Source organism: Vanacampus margaritifer, chromosome 1 (assembly GCF_051991255.1).
Source record: "Vanacampus margaritifer isolate UIUO_Vmar chromosome 1, RoL_Vmar_1.0, whole genome shotgun sequence".
Classification (NCBI taxonomy): domain Eukaryota; kingdom Metazoa; phylum Chordata; class Actinopteri; order Syngnathiformes; family Syngnathidae; genus Vanacampus; species Vanacampus margaritifer.
In genome coordinates, this window is record NC_135432.1 from 51,313,527 (window position 1) to 51,325,531 (window position 12,005).

General features: G+C 38.7%; 1 long non-coding RNA gene across 1 annotated transcript; it reads right to left on the reverse strand.

Annotated features, from left to right (window-relative positions):
- Positions 1-3,042: 3,042 nt before the first annotated feature.
- LOC144040382 (uncharacterized) lies at positions 3,043-4,464 on the reverse strand. Its single transcript, XR_013289718.1, has 4 exons — positions 4,316-4,464; positions 4,063-4,172; positions 3,564-3,594; positions 3,043-3,492 (listed from the first exon to the last, which is right to left on the reverse strand). It is a non-coding gene; the product is annotated as an uncharacterized LOC144040382 (long non-coding RNA).
- Positions 4,465-12,005: the final 7,541 nt, after the last annotated feature.

Genomic DNA, 12,005 nt, shown 5'->3' on the forward strand with positions numbered 1-12,005 from the left:
ACCTGTTAATCTCCTTTAGATTTGCGAGCTGCTGTAGATACAGCAGTAAACCTTACAGCTTCATAAGGCAGCATCATACGGCAGCTGTCAGCAGGTTAAAGTAAATCACGCTGTCCCTTGCCCCTCAACACAATGTCAATGGCAAAGGTCACTTAGCATCTGCATTTTAAAATGCGATTGCATCAAATATTTATGAGCGTCTTGGAGGAATCTTTAGCCCGACATGTTTGCTTATTTATTCAAGAAAATGCCGTGTGAATGTGGTGTGATACTTGCATACTGATCACAACCGCATAGAGATCATTTATAAATTTAATGTAGGTCTCCAGTTCCTGTTCTGCCGCCTCCTTCTCCCTGAGCAGTGAATAAATGATTTAATTTGCCTCAGCTTAAATAGAACTTTTCTTTCAAGTTCATCCAATGTGGATAAAGAAGTGAATAGCATAAAAAGAAAAAAAAAATGTCTCCAAATTCTGCTTTGTTTAAGGAGTCATTCATTCCAACTCCCTATTGTGATTCTGGAATGACTTCAAAGTCATACAAACATTGCCTGCTTGAGTCGACTTAGAAAATTAATATTTGTATGCCATGTGCTTAAATTGCCGGACTGTTTCTTTAACATATGAATAATAAAAAGGTGGTAATAATGAAGTTATTTTTCTCCCATAATTCTCAAGTGTCATTTTAGTTAGAGGACATTCTTGCCTTTGTTTTACTACCAAATTATGTGTAAATGTAATTGCTACAAAAATACATTACATTGAAAATGCTTAATTTATTTTTGCTTTATTAACTCAGAATGCTTAAAAAAAACTCCACTTTATTCAAAGAGCACTTTAAAAAGAACAACCTCCTCGTTATAGGGCTGCACGTGTGATCACAAAAAAAAATACAAATACTATATATATATATACAGTATATATAAACAAAAAGGGAGCGTTTGTGATAGGTGTGTTTGCAGTCAGCACATCACTACACTGATGACTTTCATGAAACTAACTCTCTTGTTTTTCATATTTTACACTCACTTTCAAACACAAACAAAGAAAAAGAAAAGAAACAGCGAGTTAACGGGAAAAAAATGGATTAAGACCCGTTTGAGGACTTACATGACAAGTTTATGATGACGTAAATACGCACGAGCCGTTGATAGCTGCACTGAAATGCATTTGCTGGTTAGTTGTCTGGTATTTGCTAGGTTAGGGTTAGGAAATGCACCACCAAACAATGCCATGATAAGCGGTCTGCTCATAGGCATGGCTCTAGTTTTGTCTGAATGGTGCTTGATAGCTTTTGCATTTCAACTCTACAAATGTTCTCCAATTGGTTTAGGTGTCAGCAAAAGATTGAATGAGTTGTGTTTTGACATACTGTATGGTAGAGTATCTCATGAAGCATGGATTGGGTTTTCACAGATATTATCAATCAACATTCCTCTTCCAACAGTGATTCAGTTAAAACTAAGTGCTCTGAAAAGAGGAAAATGACAACCATATGCTGAATTTCAAACATGATATGCAGCAGTAACTTTTGAAAAAGATCTTGCAGAATATTTCATGAATTACTGGACAAGGATCACACCTACAAAAAAATCAAAAATTGCCTTCAGCTAGATTTATTCTGCAAGGACAAAACGTCAGAGCAAGCACCGCAAGGTTTTACCGTGTTCCATTTTTCCAGCATTTCAAACCTTTTCCCTATTAATGCCTTAACCTACAAGATTTCTGCATTAGCAGCTGTTTAGCATGTTTGCTATTGCCAAAAGCATTCAATCTAAATGCAAAAACAACTGTCATTGTGTCAAAAGTGTGCTACTCCTGCCTTACTTTTGCCTCAAAACATGCTGCACTTTATTCCTGGGTTGGGGCACATTTTATATTTTAGTTAATACAAATAAAACTGTGAAAGGAAAACAGCCCATTATTTATTTATTTATGTATTTCTTTATTGATTTATTCGTTTGTTTAGTCATTTATTCAGATTTTCTACACCTCTTATCCTGCTTAGGTTGTGTGCTCCCCTGTCAATAATTTATTTGGAACTCTAGTAGGAATCCTGGAAATATACATTAACTTTTAAAATTATCATTAGTTTTTTATTTATGATTTATGTAATTTTTGTTACTCATCTGTGGGTGTTCAGACTTATTAACCATTGAAGTAATGGGTCATTTACTATTTGCAGCACCATGGCAGTATTATTCAAATGATTTTGCTCCAACTGACCATCACAATACATTTCAAACAAAAGAATCAACAAGTTAAGTGTAGGCTTTCACTTTCAATAAGTTTCACAAAAATATGACCAAATTGCAATACGTTTGAGGCCTTCAGTGAGGAGTAACGCAACTTAATTTACCTCATAACTAGACCACCATCTCGCCGCAAATAGAAACCCTCAATACTATCAAAAAAACTTTTACGTTCCAAAAACATGCGTCAACTTACTGTGACATTTTGTTCCATGCACTAGCAATAACTAATCTGGATGCTGCTATTAAAGTGAGTTGAGGAGCTTCATTTCGTGCTCTGGTGCTGTTTTGTGTCATCTATAGGTAAATCTAAACCTTTTGGGGGGGGGGGGGTGTAAATGACTCCTTATCCTTCTCGAATAGCATTGAAGCACTATATAAAAACTACCATACACACACACATGGACAAAAACAATGAGTGGTCCAAATGGCCATCCGTACATGGAAGTCTTCTTGCAATTCCTTATAAGCGTGCTTCGATCTCCTGCATAAACTCGTACAAATCAGTTTCTGCTTCTGCCAGGTCAAGGACTGCGCTCATGTGCCAAATTTTAAGGGAATGAGAGGAATCAAGTCAGGTTTCATCATGCCTACATTGCCGCAAAACTGTGCCCAGATCCATGTGTTTGCAAAAATACAAAAACACAGTCTAGCCTGCCCCTGCGCCTCGTGTGATACCTGCACTGGCACGAAAATAGAACCCAGAAGTCTCTATTTCTATAGAACGGCAATCATTTATAGGGATACATTTTTGCTGAATATTTTCATTTAATATAACTGATGGTTAAAAAAATGGATATGATGTCAATGAAAATCCTGTGTACTCCCTATAATATGATCATTACGTAGCATTATCAAATAGAATTAATGTTTAATTTATGCATTTCAGGTTCAGCAGCATTGCTTCTCTGGTGGCAATCTACAGTGTGAATGACACTGAATATTTTATTATAGACAGTTTGTTCTTTTCCATTAATTACAGGTTCATACGTGCACCACAGGATTTCCCGCTCTTCCTAATCAGAGAATAGGCTCTCTCACTGGCTTGGTTTATGTAACACTTTATATGCTCCGTGTGACTAGCAATGATTGAGCACTGAAAATTATATCATCCAATTCCTCTATTCAGATGGCCACCCATGATCACCGCTGAGTTGGTGCTTAAATTTACGGTCTCAATCCTTGCTGATGTTCCTTTGGAATAATGGAGTTGGAGAAATGATATCGGCCACAAAGTCTGCCTGCAATGATAATGGATTCCAAACATGTAGCTGGATGCACAAATGTACTGGATTAGACCACTGAAGCTCACCTTGCCCTCTTCTTGAGTTTCACAGCTCCATCTGAGACAAGGAAAGGGAGGGAGGTGTTAAAAAGGGGTCTTTGCACCGCACTACTTCTTGGCATATGCATAAACATGCTGAACTTTACTGCAAGGGCTTGATATACCCAAGCCTCAGTGTGGAGCTGTCTAAAGTAAACAAACACTGCTGGCTATAGCTGAGAACGCCGGTGGCTATATAAACCAAAATTATACAAGCAGCTCTCCTCAATGTCCTAAATTGCCTGCTGTTTTATTCAAATGACTAATCCACTCTACTATGGATAGAGTGAACTGGCAATACAGATTTTTTTGCTCAGTTATTGTAATGACAAGGCTCGGCGGTGAACAAAGTAAAGTTATTTCATTGACTACTTTGGTGGATTTGTTTGACTGTCCTCAAGGTTTCCGTTAAGGTAAGTCCGTAGTTTAGCACAGCAGCAATAAGAATTGAGCCGATCCATACTTCATAGCTCTGACAGGTACATACCGATCTAATTTTGTCCTTGGAGAGATCGCAAAGCCCCCTCACACAATTTATCTGCAGGTCACCTGCAGGGCTCCATAGAGGAGATGGATGAAGCGGTAACAGATGACGGCCTGTGAAGTACCACTGGTCTGAGTTATGAGCGCACTTGTCAATAAATTTCTCCACAGACTGTCCTACAGCATGAAGTGCCAGAGTAGTACCGTATTTAGTGACTGTAAAGACACAAAAACAAACATGAAAGGCGGGGATAGACCTGTTTAGCGATAGCTGGAGATGAAGGCAGATTAATACTCTTCTACAGCGAAGTGGGTGGCCATATTTGAGGCCTTTTCACACGGTTGGAAGAGGTGAGAGAGTCTGACTGATTTATACTTGTGAAGGAGGGCAAGTCATGTCTTATACAAAAGCCAGGAAGTTGCAAGGCTATGCAAAGATGATGCAATTGCACAGGCTCCATCTGTGTAAAACATTCATTCTTTGAAATGAGGGCATATGGAATATTTGAATTGAAAGACAAAAGGATGAAGGACTAAATACTGTAGGGTGAGAGAGATGAAACCATTCTGCTTTTATGCAGATTCCACCAGCATGCGCTTACCTGCCAATTTAATGAATCTCCTTTGTTCATAATTACCCTTTGCTCAGCATCATCGGACAACTTAATCATTCCCTTAAGCAGCAAAGAAAATTGAACTAGATAAATGACACACGCCATTAGAGCTCAAAAACTGACAAGTCTTTAAATGAAAATCCAATGTTATAAATTAACTCACTGGTCTGGCCTCTTCGATTTTAGTCAATTAACTGAATCAGAGAGATTTAAAGGTGTTCTGATCAAATCATGGCAATTGCGGTCAATGAACATCCGTCTCATGAGACAGGAACTCAGTCGGGAGGAGAAACATAATAGGGACTGTTAAAACAGGATTATCCGGCTAATCTACTATTGGTCAGGGGGAAGCAGTATCCTCTGAGCTGCCTGCACGCACCAACTGCATTGCACTGCCACCTAGCAGCCGAGCCAGACCCTTTAAAAGGTAATTTCAGGCATGTGGTTTGAATTGTGATCCCCCTTCACATCTTCAACTTTTATCTTCTCAAGTTTGCTATGTTTACACACACATATCCTCAAACACACATACCCTCACCCTCTTGCAGACGCACACATAAAATGGCAGAATTCCTCTGGAGGGATTATGACACTATGTTAATTCTAAGAAGATCAAGCGGCCAACACGTCAACTTTGTGCAAGCACTGCTCTGACTCACCAGTCATGCTGTGTGACCAAAGGCAGTTGAGCGCATGGGGATATTTTGCCACGTTCAGGTTAGTCCCCCCAGGAGGACAACATTGTTAGCTTTTTCTGTCCATCAGTGACTTCCCCCCCCCTGTGGTAACAGTCAATACCAAATGTTTGGGCACTTTGTCACCGTTGTCAGCTGTCAGATGCAGCCGATTAGACTTCACTTGTCTGCACATCGATGACAAATCATCATCATGTCTTGCGTGGGGAAAACGCCAAAACATCTAAACCGGTGGTGGGAGGTTGCAACTTGCAAGGAAAGTGGATAGTCACGTGATACTGATACTACTACTGTAATATTGCCCTTAAATCACCCCCTTCTGCTTGCACTGCCAGAAAATCAAACATGACACATAAAATGGCAAGAATAAATCTGCACGAATATAAAAACAAACAAACAAATTTACAGTAGACATACTCAAATACAAATCATACAGTGTACATGGAGTCAAAGCATTTTTTTTGTCAGTCAGTCCATTTGCAATAGTGCTGCAATATTCATAACAAAATGTCATTTTCATCCATAACACACTGAAATAATATATGTCATTTCTATTTTGACACAAGTTAAATAAAACAAAAAATGACCCTTGTCATGGATCTCAAACAATTGCCACTAAATCACTGTGCTGCACAGCTTCATAACAGTGTTTTTGAAGCCTATCCGCATGACCCAGGGTGTGTTATAATGAGTTAGAGGGGGGTGGGGAATTATGCACATGAAGGCAACCTTTGAAGAAAGCTCACAAGCCCAGCACACAAAGCATTAACACCTTTTCCCACCTCCGTGGTTGTGATATAAATGACACATAATGTCAATGGGCTCTTTGCACAAATTGACTACTTCCTGAACTCAGTACCACTCCTTCATTTCCTGTCAGTAACCACGATGACAATGGCCAGACACACCTGGATTAATCAGCTTGTCCAATCATGAAAGACAGGAAATGAAGGTGTGGTATTGGGTTCAGGAAGAAGTGGATTTGTGCAAAGAGCCTATTACAAATGTGCAAACCACTTCATTAACCATGTCATGTTTTTTTTGTTGTTGTTGTAAATTTAAGATAAATAATTCCCCCAATAATCCAAATAGTCCAAACAATCGCGTCTTACTCTTTAACTTTTGTCACTTTTAAACTGGCGCTGGAATCCCACAATGGAGCAGGTACATGCTCTATATATGTACTCAAGTAAAAGTATTGCATTAAAACTTGTCAGGCATGTACAATTTATCCCAAAAGTTACATGAGTAAATGTAACAAAGTCACTGTAGTGCTTTAGCGTTACCCATCTTGGGCTTTGGGGTTGTACCCAAAGCAGGGAAGTCCATGAGACTTGCCTCTTCTTAGCCAATTCCAGAGAATCAGAAGACGTTCCCAGGTCAGCCAGGAAACAGACACTCCAGTGTTTATTCTTTTTTTTAATTTTTTTTTTTTACTCGTTTACAAAAGCATGTATTGTATAGCAAAATTATCATTTTAGACTGAAATAAACTGAACACATTTGCTGAGGAAAAAAATGGCACACATACCAGCCCACAATTACAGCATGACCAATAACATGAAAGAATATCCAGTTTTAGCTTTCGTTTTCTCATTAAACGCATCTCATTCTCTCTCTTTCTCTCTCACTTTCTCTGAATTTGAGTTACAGGAAGTGGGATTGAACTGAATTTTAATTAAGTGTAATTCAGAGAAATTCCTTCTCATCACGTATCCGAGACTTTTAACATAACTTTTTCTTCCAAATGGAAGTACAGGGACTAACGAAGTATAAATTTTATTAATGTTAGAAAGCTTACCAATAAATATTTGTTTCAAAGTAATAGTAATTGCTGTATGTTGGCTGCCGTCCCCATCTAGCACTAGCACAGTATAGGCAGCTGATCCATTGCAATGTATTTCATTCATATACTGTACAGTATATGTGAACTGCAGGTATTAAATACTCAGAATCATTATTTTTTAAATGATCCCACTAGGCACCACTGCTATTGTCGAGGTACATGAAAAATCGGAAGTAGAGTGGTGCCCACTTTTTGGCACCAATGTGCTTCCAACATTATGAAACTTTTTTTGAAGTCGGCTGCAACCACTCCCACAGCGGTGCAGTCCTCCCTCCCTGTCGCAGATCCGTCAGCCAGCACTCGTCTGTGAAATTACTGACATTGGTGGGGTCTAACCCACCTCCACACAGAGTTATGCCACGCACACCGCAGGTTTTACACCGGTCACAAAAAAAATAGAACCCAGTAAATTCAATATCTTATTAACGCTCACTGTTTGAAATGAGCAGCCGTGGAATATGACCTTGTCAGAGAGTCCATCTTTCTCTTTCTATGTACAGTACATGTACAGCACAAGAGACTGTTGAAGCCATGACAGCCGCTCAGTGCAGCATGAAGCCAGAAATGTAAATTTTCAGGCATGAAAGTGCAGAGATTTCCTGCATTTTTGCAGCCTATTGGGAAAGCACAGCAGCTTTTTTTTTATGCCCTGCCTACCAACTGTTAGGAAATATGAGTCTCACTGGGCTTTGCTACAGTGAAAGACCTTTGTATGCTTGCAGCAGTGTATTCATGGGCTTCCTTGTACATACTGTATGCAGAGAGACCAACGTGAATACCAACACTAACTTTTACTGCTGTCTAAACAATAGCTCCTGGTCCTGAGCTCTGGTCCTCTCAAGAAGCATAGATACATAAAAACGATTATTTGACTTCCAGGTTTAAAGACTGTTGCACAAGACTGTGTGAAGTGATTAGCTTGGCTAAAAAAATATTAATCAATCATTAATTAATTCTAACAGTATGTTATATGATGATCATCTTACTTTGAGTGTCATCTTAACACATTCACTGCCATAAATTCATTTTAAAAAACATTATTAAAAAATTAGGGGTGACAGGCAATTACAATTTTTAATCGTAATTTAGCGCATGATTTCACTAATTAACTCACGATTAATCACAAATTTTATGTACAGTAAGAAAAAAATCTAGGTTTTTATACTTTTGTTAACAAAAGTGGAAACAAATGTTGAACTAATAGAAATAGTTAAAATGAATTTTTGACGTTTATAACCGTCAATGTCAATGAATGAACAAATTTTATATCTGTTCTAAATGTACAATAAAAAAATCTAGGTTTTCATACTCGTTAACAAAAGTGGAAAAAAAGAAATAGTTCAAAATAATTTTCAAAATAAAATTCAAAAATGTAACTCTGAAGCTTTTTCTACATCATGTATACTCCACCAATGAACCAGTTGAGTACAAAGTGCCCTGACTTTTTAACTGTGACTGCGCCGATTAGCTTGTATCTTACATTCAGTGTGGAGCAGTGGAGCATTCGGGACGAACACGCCACAGTTTCTTGTGGTGGAGGGTGACGTCATGGAGTTAGCGTACGGCAAGATTGGGATGAAAACTGAAAAAAAAAAACTAGTGCGCAGCCCAAACTTCAGCTCAGACTCAAAGAAAATTGAAAATATAAATGAAGAGTTAATTTGTGCTCACATACTCGCATGTGCACCGTGCACGAGCTTGACACAGAGATTGTAGTTACACTTTATGCCAGAGGTGGCAGTCGTGAGTAAAAAGTGACAAACTCCACAAGGTTTGTTTGATTTGCAATAACTTCCTGTCTATTTTCTTTAATGAAACCCAAATAAATCAAAATGTTCAGATGCCAGTAATACTTTTGTGTTTCACATGAGAACATAACATGACATTAATCAATCATTTGAAAGGCGGAAAAAGTCACAAAAAACACACAACAAACTGAAGGGGAAAAGGGTAATCATTAGGCTACTTGCTGAATTGAGATCTTTATCGGTAGGCTGAGGTCTCACTATGTTGACTCTATATTGACTGCCGTTGATTTGTGTAACATGTGAACTGCATTTACAGCTAATTTAGGGTCGCAATTTACCATCAACAGTTGGTCTGTACAATATCTGAGGTGTTTACATATAGTGGCGACACTAGCTAGGGATTATGCAAATGAAAGAGAAAAAAAACGTCTGATAAATGTTGAAGAATAATTTTTGAGATAATATTGTGATTATGCTATAATTATTGTTTTTAAGGCATTCATGCACAGCACTAGAGCATAAAGGCAACAATATATCATTCACTGACATATTACATTACAAAGAAAATATATTGAAGTGTGGGGAATGATGATGGACTGTTTTACTGTTGTAATATAACATGAGGTAATGATGTCATAACTTCTGTACTAAAAGGACAAAGTACTACCAGCTATTCACTCTACCTGCCTTCTTGGAGAACTGCTCAAAATAGACGCCTTAAAACATTTACACTGTCTCTCTCCACACCAGATTTTTCTTTTATTGTTTGATGTATTTCTCCGTCTTGGGTTCCCTATGGCTGTGCAGTTGCATGTGCAGGGATGTGATTGAGCAACACTGTCCTTTGCAACACTTCCCCTCTCTCATACACGTTACCAACGATGTATCACCTGCATACCAATTGGTTCAGGTCCCGCATGGCTCGTTTTTAGGACTGAAATCCAACATGGAACTCTAATTTTCATCACAGTTCTTCGAGAATTGCTTTCAAGCTTTCTCCCCCTTTTTCCAAGTAGAACTCTGTTAGCCCTGAGCAAAGGATACTGCCCAACTGCCCCTTGAGAGTGAAAGCCCTGTGATTGGAGAGGCTACCTGTACTCAAAAGAGGATGGACTGGCATTAAAGCTATCGAGGTACAATCCTAAAGTGGAGTAGGCATGGATGGATGGATAGATTTTCTGACACGACAGTTCCCTCTGCTATATCATGTTTTATTTAGGTGAAGTTTCAAGATGCATGTTACGATACGATACGATATACTTTTATTTTCCCGGTGGGTCCAGCTGCAGTTGTTGCTGTGAACTATCTCTTTGGCATTTTCAGTTTCTTGGCAACGGGTATATTCTTCTTGTTTGTAATGCACCTATAACTATCAGAGAGGTTGCCAGCCACTTTTGGACAGGTGCCTAAAGTGGCATCGCTCCAAATCCAGACCCTCTGGGCTCTAACTGCATTTGCTACGCAACCGTAGTCAACTGTGTATTCACAGGCCATTCTTGGGGAACAAAACTGTCCTCCCCGTGTTTTGAAAAGACGTTGCTCGGGGCTCGTAAACAAGTGTGCTTATTAGTGTAGCTATTGCAAGCTTCCTGTCAGAGATGCAAGATACAAGAGCAGCCCCCACCTTCCTCGTCCCGCAGCCTCATCAGAAGGTGTTCTGCGGCTTCATTGTGTTCTCATTTATGAAATCCTGTACCCTGCAGAGAAAGTTCAGCATTTCAACTTTTACAGAGCAAGTGTCTTTAGTGGCACTTCTTCCCATCTCACCAAAGTCTTCCTTTTAGACCGAGGGGAATGCATCTACTATAGTTAGTTAAGAGCAACATGGAAATGCACTGCCTCTGCTTTCAAGAGAGGCAACACTTTCTTCTGTGCCCCAATTTAAACTGCAAGATACTTCAACTGAGGCTTGGGAGACATTTGAAATATTCTCACCTACAATATATACACTGTATTGCGTTAGATAAGTTTAAGACCTCTCAACTTCTTTCACACCAAATTGATCTAACCGTAGCCCAATGGAATGTGTTTTGTACATCACTGAGGTACATGTTGGTATAGTCATTCTCAAATGAACCGTATAAATTACATGATGGCGCTTTATATGGTCATCTAGCAAGAAAATAAATGAGACGAGATTTATAGTCATCATGACGGATTTAAGGTCATCGTGATGAGATTTAAAGTCATCATGATGAGATTTAGTCATCGTGACAAAATCATCATGATGTTATTTAAAATCATTGCGATGCGATTTTAAAGTCATCGTGATGAGATTTTAGGTCATTGTGATGAGATTTAAAGTCATTGTGAAGAGATTTAGTCATCATGATGAGATTTAAACCTATCATGGCGTGCTTTAAAATCATTGTAATGAGATTTAAAGTCATCATGATGCCATTCAAAGTGAATCCTGTTGAGTTTGGCCACGTCGGCATCACAACCAAGCTCAACGTGACCTGCTGACGATGTCATGGACGTCCTGCTTCAGGATTCTTTCATTAATTGTCATCACGATGATGTCTTTAATCTTGACATGATGACTATGAATCTCATCTTGTTTATATGCCATCACAGAATTACCTGGAATCAATGATAATAAATTGATAAATTAGTAAATTAGTGTGCAGTGCAACTACTGCCATCCCACACCGTTATACATCATTAATGGGACACAAAGCAGAAGCTTATCAGCACCATTGATTTTGAATCATTAGCTATAGTTTGGTTGTTGGCTCTGGTTTATAATATACAGTAGCTGTATCAATACACCGGTGACAGCCCCAGTCACAATTGTGTTATTGAAGTCAAATCATTCGTTATATATCAAATTGATATATTTCAAAATCTTACACCAACTCCCATAGTGCCACACTTCCTTTTCATTTTTAAGGATCTGAAACGCATACGGTGAATGTCTAAAAGTATCATCGAGATGCAGTGACAGAAATGGGTCTCTGATTTTCAAGATGGTATTCCAGGAGATGAAGTCGAAAAGCCCCTGAAGAAACAGTGCAGTTGTTCATCAGATGGAGAGATAGAGGG